The 17,052-nt window shown below is 38.1% G+C and overlaps 1 protein-coding gene across 1 annotated transcript in view; it reads left to right on the forward strand.

The window, feature by feature from the left end:
• Positions 1 to 17,052, forward strand: part of GADL1 (glutamate decarboxylase like 1) — a 145,486-nt gene that overhangs the window by 29,126 nt on the left and 99,308 nt on the right. The window lies entirely within an intron of this gene.

Here is a 17,052-nt window from a genome sequence, read left to right on the forward strand (position 1 = left end):
TGGTTCAGGGCTGATCATCAAACCCTGATTTATTAGGGGATTGCCTGTCTCACGTGGTCGGTACTTAGCTTCTGTTGGAGCACTGGGGAGAGCTGGAAACTAGTCTGGATTGCTGTGAGGCAAGCAGGCTGAAGTTCCTCTTGGTTAGAGGTAGAAACTCTATGCTTTCTCTGGGTTAAATAAGGATCCTTGTGGGACGTGGCCCAGGCTGGGAAGTGCCACTTCATTCTTAGAAATGCCTCCTCAAGATCTGTGTGCAGCATGTGGGTGATCTTTCTCAGCCATCTGTTTACATTTTTTTCTTAGGGGACTCCCTTTGCCAATGCTGAAGTCATTTTCTCTTTTTAAGGAATTTTATTTCAAATGACAACCGTATTTAAAACCTGAAATCTAGTCTCGTATGTGTGGATGGTTACAACTTTCTTTAAAAAAATTTTGTGATATTTGCATGTTGGTGCCCTTTGTGTTTTGAGATGACCAAACAGGATGTCCGTCAGAAACTATGAACAGATTCTGCATCTGTAGATAGAGAGACTCTTGGGAATGTGAATCTATTCCTTCATGTTTTATTAGGTTGGCTACTATGGACTGCATTCAATGCCACTTAACTTTTATTCATTTAAGTTTTTCAACAGTAGAGTGACTTCATGTTATAACTGAAAGGTGGTTAAAGATTACTGTATCATTTATGAACCAAAGAACATATTCAGCTTGCCCACAGTTACATTTATAGGACATGAAAGAGTTAGGAGTAAACCCAGGTTTTCCTGTGGTCTAGATATAAGAACAAAAACATGCCAAGCATCCTTTATGTGCCAGGCATTTTGCATCTGCTTTCTCCCTAATCGGATGATCTGAATGACATCCTTATCTGTTAGTGTGATGCTCTCAGGAGTGGAAAATTTAGACCCCAAATTTTATGACTATTCTTTTAAATAACTGTCTAGCTTTTATAAATTTTTCTTGTTGAATGATATTTGGAGTGATTGAGCTAAGAATTGATTTTACATTCATGTCCTTGAGGCAATTTAAAATTTTCTGGATCATCTAACGCTATCTAACAGTGGTTAAAATAATTTTTTTGAAGAATTCATTCCTGGATCTCAATGCAAACTATAGCACCCATGTCTACTCACATGGCAGGAAAATTGCATTCATGGTGCAAAGAATGGAGCACTTTCAAAAGCTGCCTTTTTTTGGTGAAAGACTGTTTTCAAATTACCTGGAATGCAGAATTGAACCCTGAGGTATGAGATATGACCATCGGCTTAAGTTCTGTGTCGGCAGTTTTCTGTCCCTTTTGTAGCTATTTTCTGCCTCTGTTGTTCTCTTTCGTACTTTCATTCATTCTACCACTGCCAACTGACTCCTACACAGGCTGGGCGCAGTACTGATGCTGGGCTTAGAAACAGACACGTTCCCCGTAGTCAAAGAGCTTATAATCTCACAGAGGAGACAGTGAACAAAGTGTGCATATTGAATTGTTTGATTACTACTTTGGTAAGTGCTCCGAAGACCGTGTTGGACACTGTTGATTATATATTCACCAGCCGTCCCGACCTCCTTCCTTCTCTCTCCTGATGCTCATCTAACGAGCCCCCCCTTGCAGCTAAGAGTCACCATATGACACAGATATGGCCACTATGATGAGGGAGAAACGTGAAACAAAGCTTTTAGTTTCTGGTAGAGGTGCTATACCCAAGAGGAGAGCTTTCTGCCCCCTTTTCTACCATGAATGCAGAAACTTTGTTGTGTCAGACCATGATATAGGGAGCTCTGACAGCCACTTTGTAGCCATAAGGCAATGACCCTAAATTAAAAAGTGAACATGCACAGAATGGCAGAGCATAGTCTTGGGTAACAGTTTTGAAATATTGCACTTAGTATGGAAGTGCCCACTTCCAGACTTTTTGTGATATGTATGGTAAGTGTCTTTATTGCTAAAACTACTGCTTCTACTGGGTAATCTGTTACTTGAAGCCAAATGCACTCTTATCTGAGACAGAGAACAGTGTGTTACTCAGACTACAAAGCAGGGACACCTGAGAAGTTCCAGATGGAAGGAGCAGCATGTGCAAAGTCTTTAAGAAAGGAGGGTCCTTTTTTAAATTTTAGGAACTGAAAGAGGTTCATCGTTGCTGAAGCACAGAGAGTAATGCTAAGACCAGCATGAGATGAGACTAAAAGATTAGGCAGTGGATGGATCATGCAGGGTCTTAGAAACCATTTTAATGATTCGATGTTCAGAACAATGGAAGAATTTTAAAAGCAAGGAGTAATCAGAAAAGAGTTTCATTTAAGACAATGAATTGAAAGGGGGCAAAAATGGGTACAAGATGAGAAAAAACTTGCAGTATCCAGACAAGATAATGGTAGGGTATGGAAAAAGTGCGATAAAATTCAAGATATATTTTAGCTGTCAACTAGACCGGGCTGAATTCCCAGTTATATATGGGACATGAGGAGGAAGCAGGCATCATGGTTGACTCCCTGAGTAGTGATACAGCAACTGAGTGAATGGTCCTGTGTAGGGAGATGGAGATTGCTGAAGGAAGAGAAGATTCCACAGGGAAATATCTTGATTTAGCATGGGCTATGTTAAATTTGAGACTCCTGTGCGGTATGCAAGTGAAGGTGTCATGTAGGCAGTTGACATATGGATCCAAAGCTAGGAAAAGGGTTCTGGGCTGGAAAAATATATTAGGGGATTGTTGAGTGCAGATGATGCTTGAGGTCATAGAGTGGAATGGCTTGCCTTGGGAGGAACTTTGTAGTGAGAAGAGGATGGAGATCTTAGGCCTGAAAAACTTCAGAGTCTGAGTTTAGAAGAGGAGGAACCAGCAGTGAGAGAGAAAGCTGCGTTGGAATGGCCAGGGAGACAGTAGGAGGACCAGGAAAGGGTGATGCTAATGAAATAGAGAGAAACATATTAGAAGGAGTGTGACTCTGTCTTAGTGTCAAAGCTTGAGTATCACTTCCTTAAGGAAGAGTTTCCTGACTCACCCAAGTAACTGTCATCTCTCCATTATTCCTTCTCAGAGCCCGTTCCCTTCCTCTAAAGTGCTCATCACAATTTGTAATTATGATTTCTCATGTATTAATGTTCCCTCCCTTAGAATGTAAGCTGTATATATAGATAGGGACCATGTCATTATATTCACCACTGTATCCTGCGTGCCTAGCAAGTACTCACTGAACGAGGAAAAAATAAAAATCCACTGGAAAAAATGAATGATTCAGTAAATTTAAAATCCTCAGAAATATCTGCCTTCATATCAGCAATAACTAGGAGTTTCCACTTTCTCCCCTACCCCAAATTATTCCTTCTGAGAGCTCTGAGGTAACAATGATTAAAATGATAGTTGATGAGCTTTATTGCCTTGGTCCTAACACAAGGCTTGAGTGTGCCTCCAGCAGGCAATTGATGAATAGTGATTTTTATTTGGGCTTACTTCTCCAGTTAATGGAAGCGGGTAACTCTAGTTAAAAGAAAGCAAATTACTTAGTGAACATACTTCTGTTAAGGGAAAAACTAATTCCCTAATTGTACCTTCAAAGCCCCAGCATTCACAATGCTGTTTTCCTGTTTGACTAGCTGGTGGCGTTTGTTCACATTTTTAATTTCCTGTATCCGTAAAGAAGACTGCTTCCGAAACAAAGAGCTGTTGCTCTCCAAGTCATACTATCACTAACACTCTGCATGATGGGGATAAAAACAAAATCAGGGATTTAAAAAAAATCTGTGATTATAAATAGGTTGACTTCAGATGTAAATGCTGGGTCTACATGGTTGCTTTGGATCAAAGACAATTTTGATGCTTTGATCTAAAATAAAAGGCAATACAGTCTAAGAATCAGATGCATAGATGGAGAAAAATCTCCGTATTGGCTTTTTGACTTTTAGTGTTTACTGGAAGAACTATTTAGTTAAAAAAAAAAATCTCACAGATATATGAGAACATGAAAAATGCTAATCAGATGACTTTTTGAGAATAAATAATTCCTCTCTATTTCTACTTATCATCATCATCCAATATTAACTCACAAGGACTTCCTGTTTAACCTAGTAGCTATAGATAATTAAAGGGACATTTTTTTTCTTAGAAAAATTATGTAGATACTAAGGATTTTTTTTATTATGTCCATTTTTATATGTTTATTTCAGAAGTAATTCACCTACATCATAGACCAGAATCAGAAAATTCAGATAGGGAGAAGGATGCAGAAACAAGATGCCCTTTACAAATATCTGAAGATGCGTATTTTCTTAGGCATATTTATATATTTAAATGTACACATATGTATTTATCTAACATAAAAACATATTTTGAGTTTAGCATGCTTTTTCTGTTTCACAAAATTGTGAACATTGCTCCATGTCAATATGCATTGTATGCATTTTCCATAGCTGCATGGTGTTCTATCATTTTGATATTTGATAATTAACTAGGCTACCTCCTTACCACTGACCAACTAGATTGTTTTGATTTTGGGCTAATATAGATGTGGCTGCCACCTTTGAGGCTAAATCTTTGGGCATATCCTTTATTTTTCCCTTAGAATAAATTCTTAGAAGTTGAAGAGCCATGATCATCTTTCATGACGCTTTTTTATACTTGTTTCCTAATTTTCCTTCTAAAAAATTGCTTGCCTTCTCACTAGCAGAGTATGCGAGTGTGTGTGTGTGTGTGTGTGTGTGTGTGTGTTAGCTTTTGACGTCAAAATAGCAAGGGTTTTTAGCTTTGTTGATTTGACAGGCAAGACATTTGTACACCCATACTTACAGACACATAACCATTTTCCTTCTCATTTTATCCAGTGATGTACTGTATCTCCTCCTACTCAGGGATCTTCTTTAGCTGGAGGTACTGACGTGCAATTCTGGGCTACTTAGGTTTCAAATGTGAGGCTTTGGAGATAGACTTGCAATTCTTTCCCTTTCATCTTCAGTCTAGAGGAGGCTCAGGATGGTCCCAGTTTTTCTTTAGAAGAGGTAGCAGGAAGAAGAGGAGCAGGGAGTTCATTCAGTATACACTCATTGAAGGTATACTGTGGGCCTGGCACTGCTATGCATGGAGAAAAAATGGAAAAGGAGACTCATACCATCTCCCAGTGTGGTTCCCCAAGAGAAGGCAGGAATTTTTCACTGAGATACCACACCTGAGAAATGTGTTCTCTCTCAGACCCACTTAAATTTTTATCCTGAATGATCATTGATATTGCAAAGGACAACTATTATATGCCATTAAAAAAATGTGCAAGAAAATAAAAAAGGGAGAGAACATGGCTTATCAGAGAAACTAGGACAAACTGTGTCTGCTTTGGTGAGGATTTCTTTTTCAGCTCTCATTTTTCTTCATGGAGTTCCTATGGAAGTGCCATTAGATGGTTTGAAAATACTGAACAATCTGATCATCAAAAACTTCTTTTCTCCCATTCCAGAGAACATTCACACTTCCCCTACACACGTACATTATACATTTCTTTGGAATGACAGCCTCCGAGCTAATGGAACAGAAAAGGGGGAAGGTCAGTGTTTAAAACTGATTAGAAAAAAAGAAACATTTGACTTGAAGGAGAGACATCAGTCTCCTGGGCTTGAGGCTGCTGAAATTATTCTCCAGATCTTGGAGACTCTTGCCTGAGCTCAGAAAATTCTTCAGCTTTTCAGCGAGGTTGAGAATTTCATAACACTGGCAGAGCTCAACAAATTCGTGGTTGGTAAATAGCCCATTTTCTTTTTAATTGCTGTTTTTTTTTAATTATAATGAAAAAAGTTAATTTTTTCATGAGGCTTTTAGAAATTTGTGCATATATATATATATATATATGCATCACATTAAAAAAACTTCACATGGTATAGTGTCTGCTTTCCTTCCCCATGAGGTAAAGAGAGATAATAATTAATGTTAGAATTGCTTGTGTTCAAAACCCAGCATATCTTTCTCCACTGAACAAACCAATAAATTGGGTTTTAGGATTTACTGGGTTCGTATTGCAATTGTCATTAATTTTAACAAGGGGATTTGTACTTTGTTTTAGAACCATGCATCATATAGCCTAGTATATTAATTCCTTGGTGAACTGCAGCTCTGAGGGATGTGTTATTGCATGATCATGATTGTACTATCTGATTCCAGTCGATAGTTGCCATCATGTCATAAATGGGCACAAGTCCCAGCAGAGAACCTACCCCTTGGTTCTTGGAATCATCTATATGGTAGACTGTGAGTAACTGGAGAGCAGAAGGGGTCTATTCATTGCTGTACTCCCACTACTTAGTACAAAGCCTGACACTCCATTCATGCTCAATAAAAATGTTTCCTGGAGTGAACTTACTTTGTATCTTTTTCCAATGCTATCAAATGGTAATATTTTAAATTTGTTACCTGCAGTAGATCCTTTATCACCACAACCTGATCTCTTTCAAGTCTCAGAGCGTCCCTTCTTGCTAGTACATAGAGGTTTTTTTTTGAGGGAGTGTAGAAATTGCTTGTCTTATCCATATGGTTTGAGATGTCCATTATCTCCTTACATCCCATTTCATGTTGGTGATTAGAAAAAGTCTACCCTAAACTGTGCCAACATTTGGCCTTTTATCTACGTGCCTCAGAGACCAATAATAAATCAGTGACTCATGCTTTCCTTTTTGCAGAAACCATATTGTCTTTCCCCTAGAAAGTTATTTTTGTTTCAGTGTCTAATGATGCTGTGCTTTATTGGATACTGGACAAGCGGAAGAGAAGCTTGCTTTTCCAGGGCTCCCGGGTCCTCTCTTGACCCCTTCTAATGAACAGAATGACATTCACAATCTGCCAGGGTGACAGTGGTGGCTGTTTGTAATGCTAGATCAAGCATCTTGGCCAACAGTTTTCCAATTTCATCCTTGAGTTCCTTCAAACCTTTGGGTGGCTGCCACCTGGTCCTACTGATTGAGCTACATTTATTTCATCAGTTTGACTTGAATGAGTTGGGGTGCTGCCCATGGTTGCATTTAATATCATCTGCCTGTCAATTTCTGGAGAACCCGAAGAATATGGGAATTTCTCTGATACCCTTCCAGGTAAAGAATTCGTTCTTCATAACAGCCATCCCATGTCTATGGGACTGCAACATTTGCTTCTCTGCCATTCATCACAGAAAACTTCAGATTTGCTAAGAAATGACCAAGAGGGAAGAAATAGGAAATTCTACCTTTATGTCCTTTTGTCATCTCTGATTCCACAAAAACTAGCAGTTGAGAAATATCCCAAAAAGAGGATTCTACTTACAGATTGAATTTTCTCTATCTTACCTTGTAACAAAACTGATTAGGGTCCCATAATACAGGAAGATTACATAAGTTAAAATCTAAAAAAAAAAAACAAGAAACATAAGGATTAGGGCATAAAAGAAAACCTGGAAAGAAGCTAATGGAAAAATGCATGCCATAAGTAGCAAGCTACACCTGCCTCAGTGGGTAGGCTAAAATTTGATTTTAGCATTTTAAAAATATTCTAAGCATCTGCCTTTTGCCTTTATTTTATTTTTTACTATTAACTCACTACACCAAGGCTTTCTCTTCTATTTCTACTCTCTGGTGTGACGCTTGAGGCCCTTTTGACTTCTTGGCATAAATCGTTCCATTTGTTTTCCTTTGCACATTTCTAGCTGTCATATTTGTTGTTTTCCGAGGAAGATATCTAAAAACATATCTGACACTCCTAATTAGGCTTTCTAGCTTTGTTGTTTCAAGGCCATATAATTTCAGGGAGTCCATTTTTTGGTGGGTTTTTCTTCCATGGCAATTCAAAATGCAGATACAAGTGCATGTGAATAAGAGAAGTATTTTAATTTTATAGATAACTCAGAGGTGGTAAATATAGATTTATCTTATATAGATTTTTAGCTGTTGTACTTAAACACTAATTTGTACAGAAATTGTTACTGGCATATAATAAAGGAATTAATTGTGGACTGAGTAGAAAAACAGAAACTCTGTAAAATAATTGCCACATTTTATATATTGAAGTTACATACAACGCATGCATGCAAGCACACGTGCATCTACTCAGCAAACATACTTGCCTTTAGGTCACTATGATGCTGATGGAAAATTATAATTTAGGAAGTTTTGTTAATTGCAAAAGGAATTAGAATCTTCTCTGGTAGTTCATTCTAAGGGCTATTTGGGAGTTTAGAAGATACTGATATTTTTTCAATTAATTATTATGAAATATAAGGAAAATATAAAATATGCATGAAATGCATTTATTTAATTCATTTTTTTAAAAAGAATAATCAGGTGATTCCCACACAGATTAAAACAAAGAACAGAAACCCAGGAATCCCCTATGTGCTCCTTCCTGTTACTGACTTTTTAACTTTTCTCTTTAGTTTTGCTTTGTAGTTATGCATCCTCAAATAATATAGTTTCCTTTTGCCTTTTGAAATTTATGTAAATGGAATCATGCAGTATGTATTTTTTGGTTTGGCTTTGTTACTGTTGTTACTCAAACTTACCTTACGTCTGTAAGATTCATTCACGAGTTGCACTGTCACAGGGTTATTCATTTTCTGCTTTATACTATTCCACATGAGCAAATCACCATTTGATTATCCATTTTGCTGTTGATGAACATTTGAGTTATTCTAATTCGGGGATTTTACAAAATTTTGCTACAAACATTTTTGTGTACATGTCTTCATTGCTTGCTATGTCCCAGAGGTGCCATCTGGTATAATTTTCCTTTTTCTTGAAGATCATATTTAGGAATTTCTTAATGAATCAAAAGGTGGCATACTCTATTACACTTTGCTTCTTTGAAAACGTCTTTATTTCATTTTTTTCTGGGGATAGAATTCTGTCAGGAATTTTCCTTTAGAACTTTAATTTTTTTTTTTTTTTTTTTGTCTTTTGGCATTGTGTATTAGAAAGTTAACTACTTAACTGTCATTCCTTTGGCGGCAAAATAACTTCTTTCTCTGTCTTCCCTTAAGATTTCCTAGCTTTCTTTAATTTTCTGCCATTTATCTATAATGTTATTATATATATTTTGTTTGGTTTTTCTTGCTTTAGACTCCATTGTGCTTCTTGAATCTGAAGATTGACATGTTTCATAAGTTTTAAAAATTCTCCATTTAATTATCGACCTTGTCTCCTTTCTTTTCTGGCACTCCAATTAAATGCATATTAAACCTTCTTACTGTTTCTTCTCTTACTCTTGTTTGTAAGTTTCATAACTTTGTCTTTCCTTGTCTCCTTGTGGATAATTTTTAGGGCCCATTTGAAATTCACTAATTCTCTCTTCAGCTATGTCTAATCTGCTATTAACACTAACCCTTGGGTTCTTACTTTATTATTGTCTTTCTGGTTTCGTAGGATCAAATTGAATCTTTTTTACATATAGAAGGTCTCTAGGTTCTTGTTGACATTTTTAAGATCAGCTTTTATCTCCATGAACGTTCTGAACGTAGATTCACAGGCTGCCTCTGCTAACTCTAGCTTCTGGATTCCCACAAGTGCTATGCCTATTGTTTCTTAAGTCTGTGAGTCCTGGCTCTCATATTGTCTAGAGAGGTACCTTACAATCCTTGATGGTTTACTGAATATTTTATTTAAAAATTTACCTTCAGGAATAATTTGAAACTAGAAGTGAAGCTCTCTTTCTTTACAGAGGATTTTATTTTCATTCTCTGGGCAACTGGGGGGGATTAGCAGTCCAGGACCAACGCTTAAAGATTCTCTGGATCTTCAGAGTATAATCTTGACCTCTCTTTCCAGTGGAGACCTTTGGGTCCTAAACAAGAGAAAGGATTGCTTTAGTGCTCTTGTTACATTGACCACCTTTGAACTCTGTTTCCTGAAGCCCATGAAATGCCTGCTAGGAGGAAAAGTGATGGTGATACTCCAGGTCCCCACACGTGGAGGCCACACTCCCCCTTCCCTCACCTCTCCCCACTCTAGCTCTTGTTGCAGCTGCCCTTCTGAATCTTAACATGCCCCTGGGGTGGAAGCATCTCTGGCTCACCTCTGAGCTCCACTCCTTTCCTGTACCTCCCAGAAGTTTACTTCTGCCTTGTGTAGGTCTGCTAAGCTTTCTATTAGATGCAGTTTTTATGTTTTTTTCCAGCCTTTCTTGTTATTTTCAGTAGGAGCATTTCAAGTTCATCTAGTCTTTTATTACCAACATTGATATATGTCAGGCTTTGGCCTTTTAATAATCAGCTGCTGTTCAGTGCTGCCAGTGGGGATGAGCATTCGTTAATTTACTCACCCTTTCATTCCACCTGCAAATGTGTGCAGCCTCTTATGTGTTGGTTGAGTAAGACATGCTCCCTATCATAAGTGAACTCAAGGGATAGTAAGAAACAAATTTTAAGCAAATAATTAAAATATAATATCTGTATTTATGTAATAGAGTAAAAAGCAGGTGTTTTGGAAATGTAGATCAAGTGAAAGAACAACTCTGCTGAAGAAGCTGGTCTAGAAAACTTAATTGAAACAGAGGTGACCTTTAAAATATCAGTTATTGGTATTTTCTTTCCATTTTTAAAGCAATATAGGATCAAAATAGCATAGTGTCAGGCATAATTAGGAATATAAAAATTACTCGTACCCACCAGTCAAAGTTAAATCATTTAAAATTTTCTTGATAGATGAATATTAATATGTTACTGTATCTGTGTTGATACAGATTCGTGTATTTTGCTTCTATAACTAGCATCTCCTTTCTTTACCCATTCCTACCCCCTCTCATTATCTAAAAAACAGAGGCACTTGGGCTTATAAAATCTTCATTTAAAATTATTCATTTGTTTAACTATGACCACCATTATCTTACCAGATTTCATATTAGTTCTGAGGGATTTCAAGTTATTCTCTTGCATTTTATAAATATATAATAATATTAGTATATAACTGTAATTTTGTTTGCTGTCTAATATTCTAATATATTCTGTTTGCTTCATATCAGTTGCAATTATAATGCACTGATAAAATTTCCAAAAATATGTTCAGTAATAATAGTAAATAGAAGGCATTTTTATCTTCTTTGTGATTTTATTAAAGTTGCCTTAAGATATACATTCTGTATAAATCCTCTTGAGAAATGATCTAGGAATGAGTATTGAATTTTACCATATCCCTTTTTAATATCTGATAAGGTAGTTCTATCATTTTACTCCTGAACAAAGTTAGATGTGTGTTCATTGATTTTCTACATTACTGATTAACCTCATTTAGTTGCAGTAAATTGCTTTAATGTATTAATGGATTTGTGTACTTAGATTTTGGCCTCTATATACATACAATTAATCTACTCTGTGTGTGTGTATGCACGCGAGTGTGTGTGCATGTTATCTTGGTTGGATTGTATTTTGACTGTCAGCTTTCAACTGTCTTATTTGTTTTAGAATAATTATGAGAGCATAGAGATCATCAGCTTTTAGAAATGGTGAGAAAAGTCAATCATAAAACTCTTGTTCAGAAATTTGGAGGGAGATAATTCTTTATCTTCCCATTTTTATTCAACTGTTAAGAATTTCATGCTCTGCTTGATCCATTTCAAGAACATTTTCTCAAGTATTTAATACATTTTATTGAGATTTTCAAGTATATTAGTAGAATCTATATCATCATTTTCATCTAATTTTTACCTTATATCCTTGCCTGAAGTCTTAATTTTTAAAATATTTTTTCTTAGTTTGCTCACCTTATCTTCTCTCCATAAGAATCACTTCTTGCATTTATTTTTTCAAGTCACATTTTTATTGTTTATTTAATTGTTATTCATTTACTCCTGCTTCTTTATGTTTTTGTTCTGTAAAAATGTTATTTTACATTTGAGGGCAGTTTTGGCTCAGCTCCTTAAATTTTGTTTTAGAGTATTCTCATTTAAATTATTTCCCAATTAATCTATAATCACAGTGTTGATTTACTCTTCGAGCCAACGGTGATTTATAAAAGTAATTTTAACTTCCCAAGTGCTTAAGATGTGTTGTGAAATTCTGGTTTGTTTTATTGTAGTCAGATAATCAAAATGAAAGCAGAGATCAAGAGTGATGAATTTTTACCTTTTAAACTCAAAAGTTGAAAGGACATCTTTTCATCCAGAATCCACTTTTAGTTTGCATTTTCTTTCCCAAGCAGATAAAGAGTCCTCAAGTTTGGGGAGGGGAGAAGAGTGTTTGAAGAAGAACCAAGTATTAAATATGAATAAGCAAACCCAGGGGGTTCAAGAAAAACCAGAACTTCCCTGTAAATAGAATATGTGGGTTCTTTCCTTTCTTGGCCCAAGTTCTAGGTGAGGCTCAGAGATTTGGGAAGTCTCCCTTCTCCCCCACCTCTCATGTCAACTGGAAAGCAGAAATTAAATAGCGATGGGAAGCAGGTATATCCAAGGCATGAGAGTGCCTGAGATACCCCCAGTTCTCCTGTGGCTGGTCGGAAGAGCAACCGAAAGTGACTGAAAATGAACCGGGGTCACAAGGGAGCCTGGAAATAGGGCCAGGAAGCAAGGAGTATGACTCATGTGATCTGACAACCACAGCCCAAGGCAGGTTTTTAGACGTAAGCAGGAAAGAGCATCTGGAAAGAGCTAGAGATGGTCAGGTGGTCAGCGCAAGGACAGCGGTGACCACACTGCAGAAACAGATGTCCCCTCCTTAGCTTCAGTCGGCAGATTTAGCAATTGAAAACATAAGATGCTCAGTGAAATTTGAATTTCAGATAAATGACATGTAATATTTTATTATAAGTATATCCTAAATATTGCATGGCATAATACTTTTACTAAAAATTTTGGGTTTTAGGAATTTATATGAAATTTGTATATAATTCAAATTTAATAGGTGGTTTTGTATTTTATCTGATAACCCTCCTTAGCGGCATTTGTGAATGTCCCAACGATGTTAAACAAAAAGTAAGAGGAAGAAAACTCTCAGAGGAAAAATCTCGATTGCCCATGTTTTATGTCTACATGGTCTGAGAAATCACTCAGTTTGAGCTTTGAGTTTTTCTGGAAGTGACCCGATTAAATAGTTTGCACTGGAAGTAAACATAGCTCCAAATCAGAAATGTTTTCAGTGAAAGAAAAGTGAAGTGTCATTTTTGCATATCCAAAGTGATATCATTTTGAAATTCATAACAATTTTATTTGTTTTTAAGTTCATGTGACAGGTAAAAGTTGGCACTTCACAGTATGATGTTTACATCTTTACCCAAAAGACGAACACAAGCTAAATTAGAATCTCACAGTGTTCATTCCAAATCCCTTGTCTTCTCCACCTCTGGTCCAGTAAGCTGGGACCAGGGGGATGCGGCAGGGGAAAGGTGTGATGTGACCATCTCTGTGGGAGAGAAGGGAAGTAAGGGGTCCCTGGGAACCAGGCAGAGAGCCTAAATTGTGTACTATAAATGTCTTCCATCTCTTGCTGTGACAACTTACTAATGGATTCCTGAGTTTTAAACCTGGTCCAGAAACTGAAATGGAACAAGGTAGATGGATTGCATCTTGCCCGTTTCTAGCTCACAGCAGTTGTCAGAAAGAAGTTCAAGGCTTCTTTTTTATAAGGCTACTCTCTCCCCAGTACATTTCATTATGCCCTTGTCACGGAGTAGCACATGTCACTATTATATGTCCTTTGGATCTTATCTTGGCATATTATTCCTCTGTTTCCTCTGTTTTATTACCAGTTTTAGACAGCACCATAGTGCGGATTAAACCCTCAACACCCAGTCACAGAAATACCAATGCATGCATTTAGAGTATTGTCAGCGTCTTTGTGCCATTTCAATATCCAACTTGCCAGAGATATAGTGAAATTCAATGAAATACATAGCTTTTTTCAGAACTACTGAGAACCAGGAATTTATATATAATAAGAAAAAGATTGTTTTCTACCAGTGAGGTAACAACAGCAAGTGTTAGAGGGTTAGTCACTTTAACAGATTTTATTTTCCCATTATGAGAGTTATAGGATGCCTTTCACTTAAAGGGTTCAGTTGAAATCCAAGAGGAAAACCTCCAGGGGAGTGAAGTTCTTTATATGTCTCTTTAATTTAAAAAGATTGTGCTTTGGGATTGACTCACTCTTGGTGGGTGGTGAGGTTAACTTCATGGAGCCAGCAATCTTCAGTGTACTGTAGAGTCTGATACTGGCTGCAGAGTTTAACAATGAAGTGATGGGAACCCGTGGGGGTTAACTTTCCCTACATGGGGATGTCCCCCAAAGCCGCCATTGCTTTAGGCATCCTTGAGACAGGACATCACTTACATTCAGGGCATTTATCCTAATTATTTAGGACCAAATATGTCATTCATCGGTGCCAGGCTACATGAAATCATAGAGAAGATATGCTGTCCCTCATCACTGTACCAATTTCATGGATTTGGGGAGGCCGGGAGAAGAAAGATAGCTGTGGTTCATTTGCAGTTCCTGTGCCTCTGGGCACTGGACCTGGCAGCGCACAGGGCCTTCCTAGAGGTTCTGAGCAGAGGTCTGCTCGAGGGCTTGAGGATACGGGGTAAGAGTCGGGGTGAAGCCTTCACCCCAGTTACTGCCTGATTTCTGACCTGTTCTAAACAGTCCGAAATGGAGAATGTGTGATCTGGTCATTTAAGGAGCCCATGTGGCTACTTTCATGCTATAATCCCAGAGTTGAATAGCCGTGACAGTGATCACATGGCTTATAAAGCTGAAAATATTTACTCTCTGGCTGTTTACGGAACTCGTTAGCCCATCCCTGATTTAGAACCTCCAGAGGAGAGGACTTTGTCTTCCCCACGCTCTGGGACCACAGTTTGACTAGGAAATTCTGGGCTTAAATACGATTTCTCAGTGCATACCTCCCTCCACCTAGGGCCCTTGATGCCCAGCAAGACTTGTGTTCAAATTCTGCCTCTGCTTCTGCCCTGTGTGACTTTGACAAGTCGCATAATTTCTCTGAAATTCCATTATTTTATCTGTAAAATGGAGACACTTCCCATTTTGAAGAAGTGATATGACCTTGAGTGAGAGAATGTCCAAAAGCGCACAGTATGCTGCCAGCCATGTGCTGGGCACCCTGTGCATGCCATTTCTTGTTTCCTTGTTCTCTCCAGATTGAGGGCACATGTGAATGCACAGATTCTTCTGTGTGGACAAATGTCCAAGTGTACAGTGGGAAAAGCACATTTCTGTATTTTATCACGAGTCTTTGGGAAAAGAATGCTTTTGTTCACTACATCCTAGGTTCTATTCAGAGGTTTTTACCAAGTGCTTCCTAGTTCATTTCAAACTATTATTTAAGCCAGTTTTCTGTGGGATTGCCCATGGTTATGGTAATATCAACAATTTCCAACAACCCTTTCATGGGATTTTTACAAAAATCAGGGAACAGTGTTTCAGAAATGGCCCCCCTGGGTAGCATTTCCCTGTGCAAAATCAATCTCTTACCTGTGCTCCAGGCCTCAGAGGCCAGACCTCTCAAGGATGCTAAAACTCCTAGAAATGTAGGCCGGCAGCCTTGGTGCTGAACGTGCCCCTGTGAACAGCTTTGCAATAAACTGGAGACATAGATTGATTTTGTTAAATATTGTGCTCCTGCTGTAGAATTGCTCTCATAGCTCACGTCCAAAGCAGCACACTTGCTCGGTGTCCGTTTTGTCCAATTTGAAAGACCTCATTTCCATCTATGTCTGTCCACCTATTTTGGAGAGAGGCAACTAAGCCATCTAGACTGAAGAAATATGTCTTGGGTTAATAAATGTTTTCTTCCAGACATTCACTTAAACATTGTGCCATGAATATCCGTCCCCGGGAGGTGGGATGCAACACAATGTCATTATCCTCAAATTACAGATGAATGATGAGTGAGGCGATGGGGCAGCATGACGTACTTGACAGTTCACAGTCAAGACTCAGCGCTCAGAAGCAGCAAGTGACGCCTGGACGCTTTTGCTGTGCCTGTGGGACCGGGTGTGCTGAGACCTTGGCAAATATCTGTCCCCTTTCATTCTCCTGGCGTGCCTTTTGTGCACAGATGTCACTCCACATTTCATCGTGTTTCCACATCACCTTTTCTGTCGGAATGGACCCCGTGTCCTCCCCTCCTTCTCCTCCTCCCCCTCCTCCCCACCTCCTTCATCCTCCTACCGTCCCTGCTCTCTTGCCTCCCCTTCCTCCTTTTCTCTTCTAATCCCACCATATCGTATTTTTGTAAGCTGCCTTAACTCCCTTTTGCAACAAGAAGGGTGACAATAGATATATATCAGGTAGAATTGTAGAAACTCAGAGATGGGAGTAATGCAAGATCTCAGTTGAGTGAGCGAGGTTTACTCGTATCCATGTTGATATGATTAAGCTTCCAAAAACAAGTGAATCTTTGTCCCCCATCACAAACACCTAGCTAATCGAAAAGTGTAATAGATTAAGGTTGTGGGATTTTTTTGCACATCACATCCACACCAAATCCTTGGACATATGTTTCATAGCTCGGAGCATTTTCCCCCCTGATGAAGACTCCAGCATTATTCATATCGAACCTGTATGCTCTTTATTTAGTTGCATGGACTAAAGTCATTCTTCACTTGTATTCACACACAAATAAAACTTTGATGATTGGCACTCACAGCACAAAAAGAAGGCAGATAATCACCCTGGTTTATATGCTTTGGTGAAAACTCAACACTTGAGAGTTTTCTAGATTCAATGTGAATGTAATGCCTTCCAAAACGTCTAGATCAGGATTTTTCAACATAAGGTCAAGACCCATCAGAGCAGTGCTTTGCAGTCATGGCTGCACAATGGGGTCACCTGGGAAGCTTTTTAAATAAATAGCATTGCCCTTACCCCACATCAAAGATTCTGATTTTTTGATCTGGAGTAAGGACCCTGCATTGCTGTTTTTCAAAAAACTCTTCAGATAATTCTAATATCAACTTGGGTTAAGAACCACCATACTAGTTGGTTTTGAGTTATATAGTCAACTGTAAGTCACATCAGGGTTTTATTTTCCCTTTTAATGAACAGTGAGAATAAAATGGAATAGAAAATATCAGTATGCATTTCAGGTAGAAATGATGGATACTC

The sequence above is a fragment of the Eschrichtius robustus genome, chromosome 12, assembly GCF_028021215.1.
Source record: "Eschrichtius robustus isolate mEscRob2 chromosome 12, mEscRob2.pri, whole genome shotgun sequence".
NCBI classification, from domain to species: Eukaryota; Metazoa; Chordata; class Mammalia; order Artiodactyla; family Eschrichtiidae; genus Eschrichtius; species Eschrichtius robustus.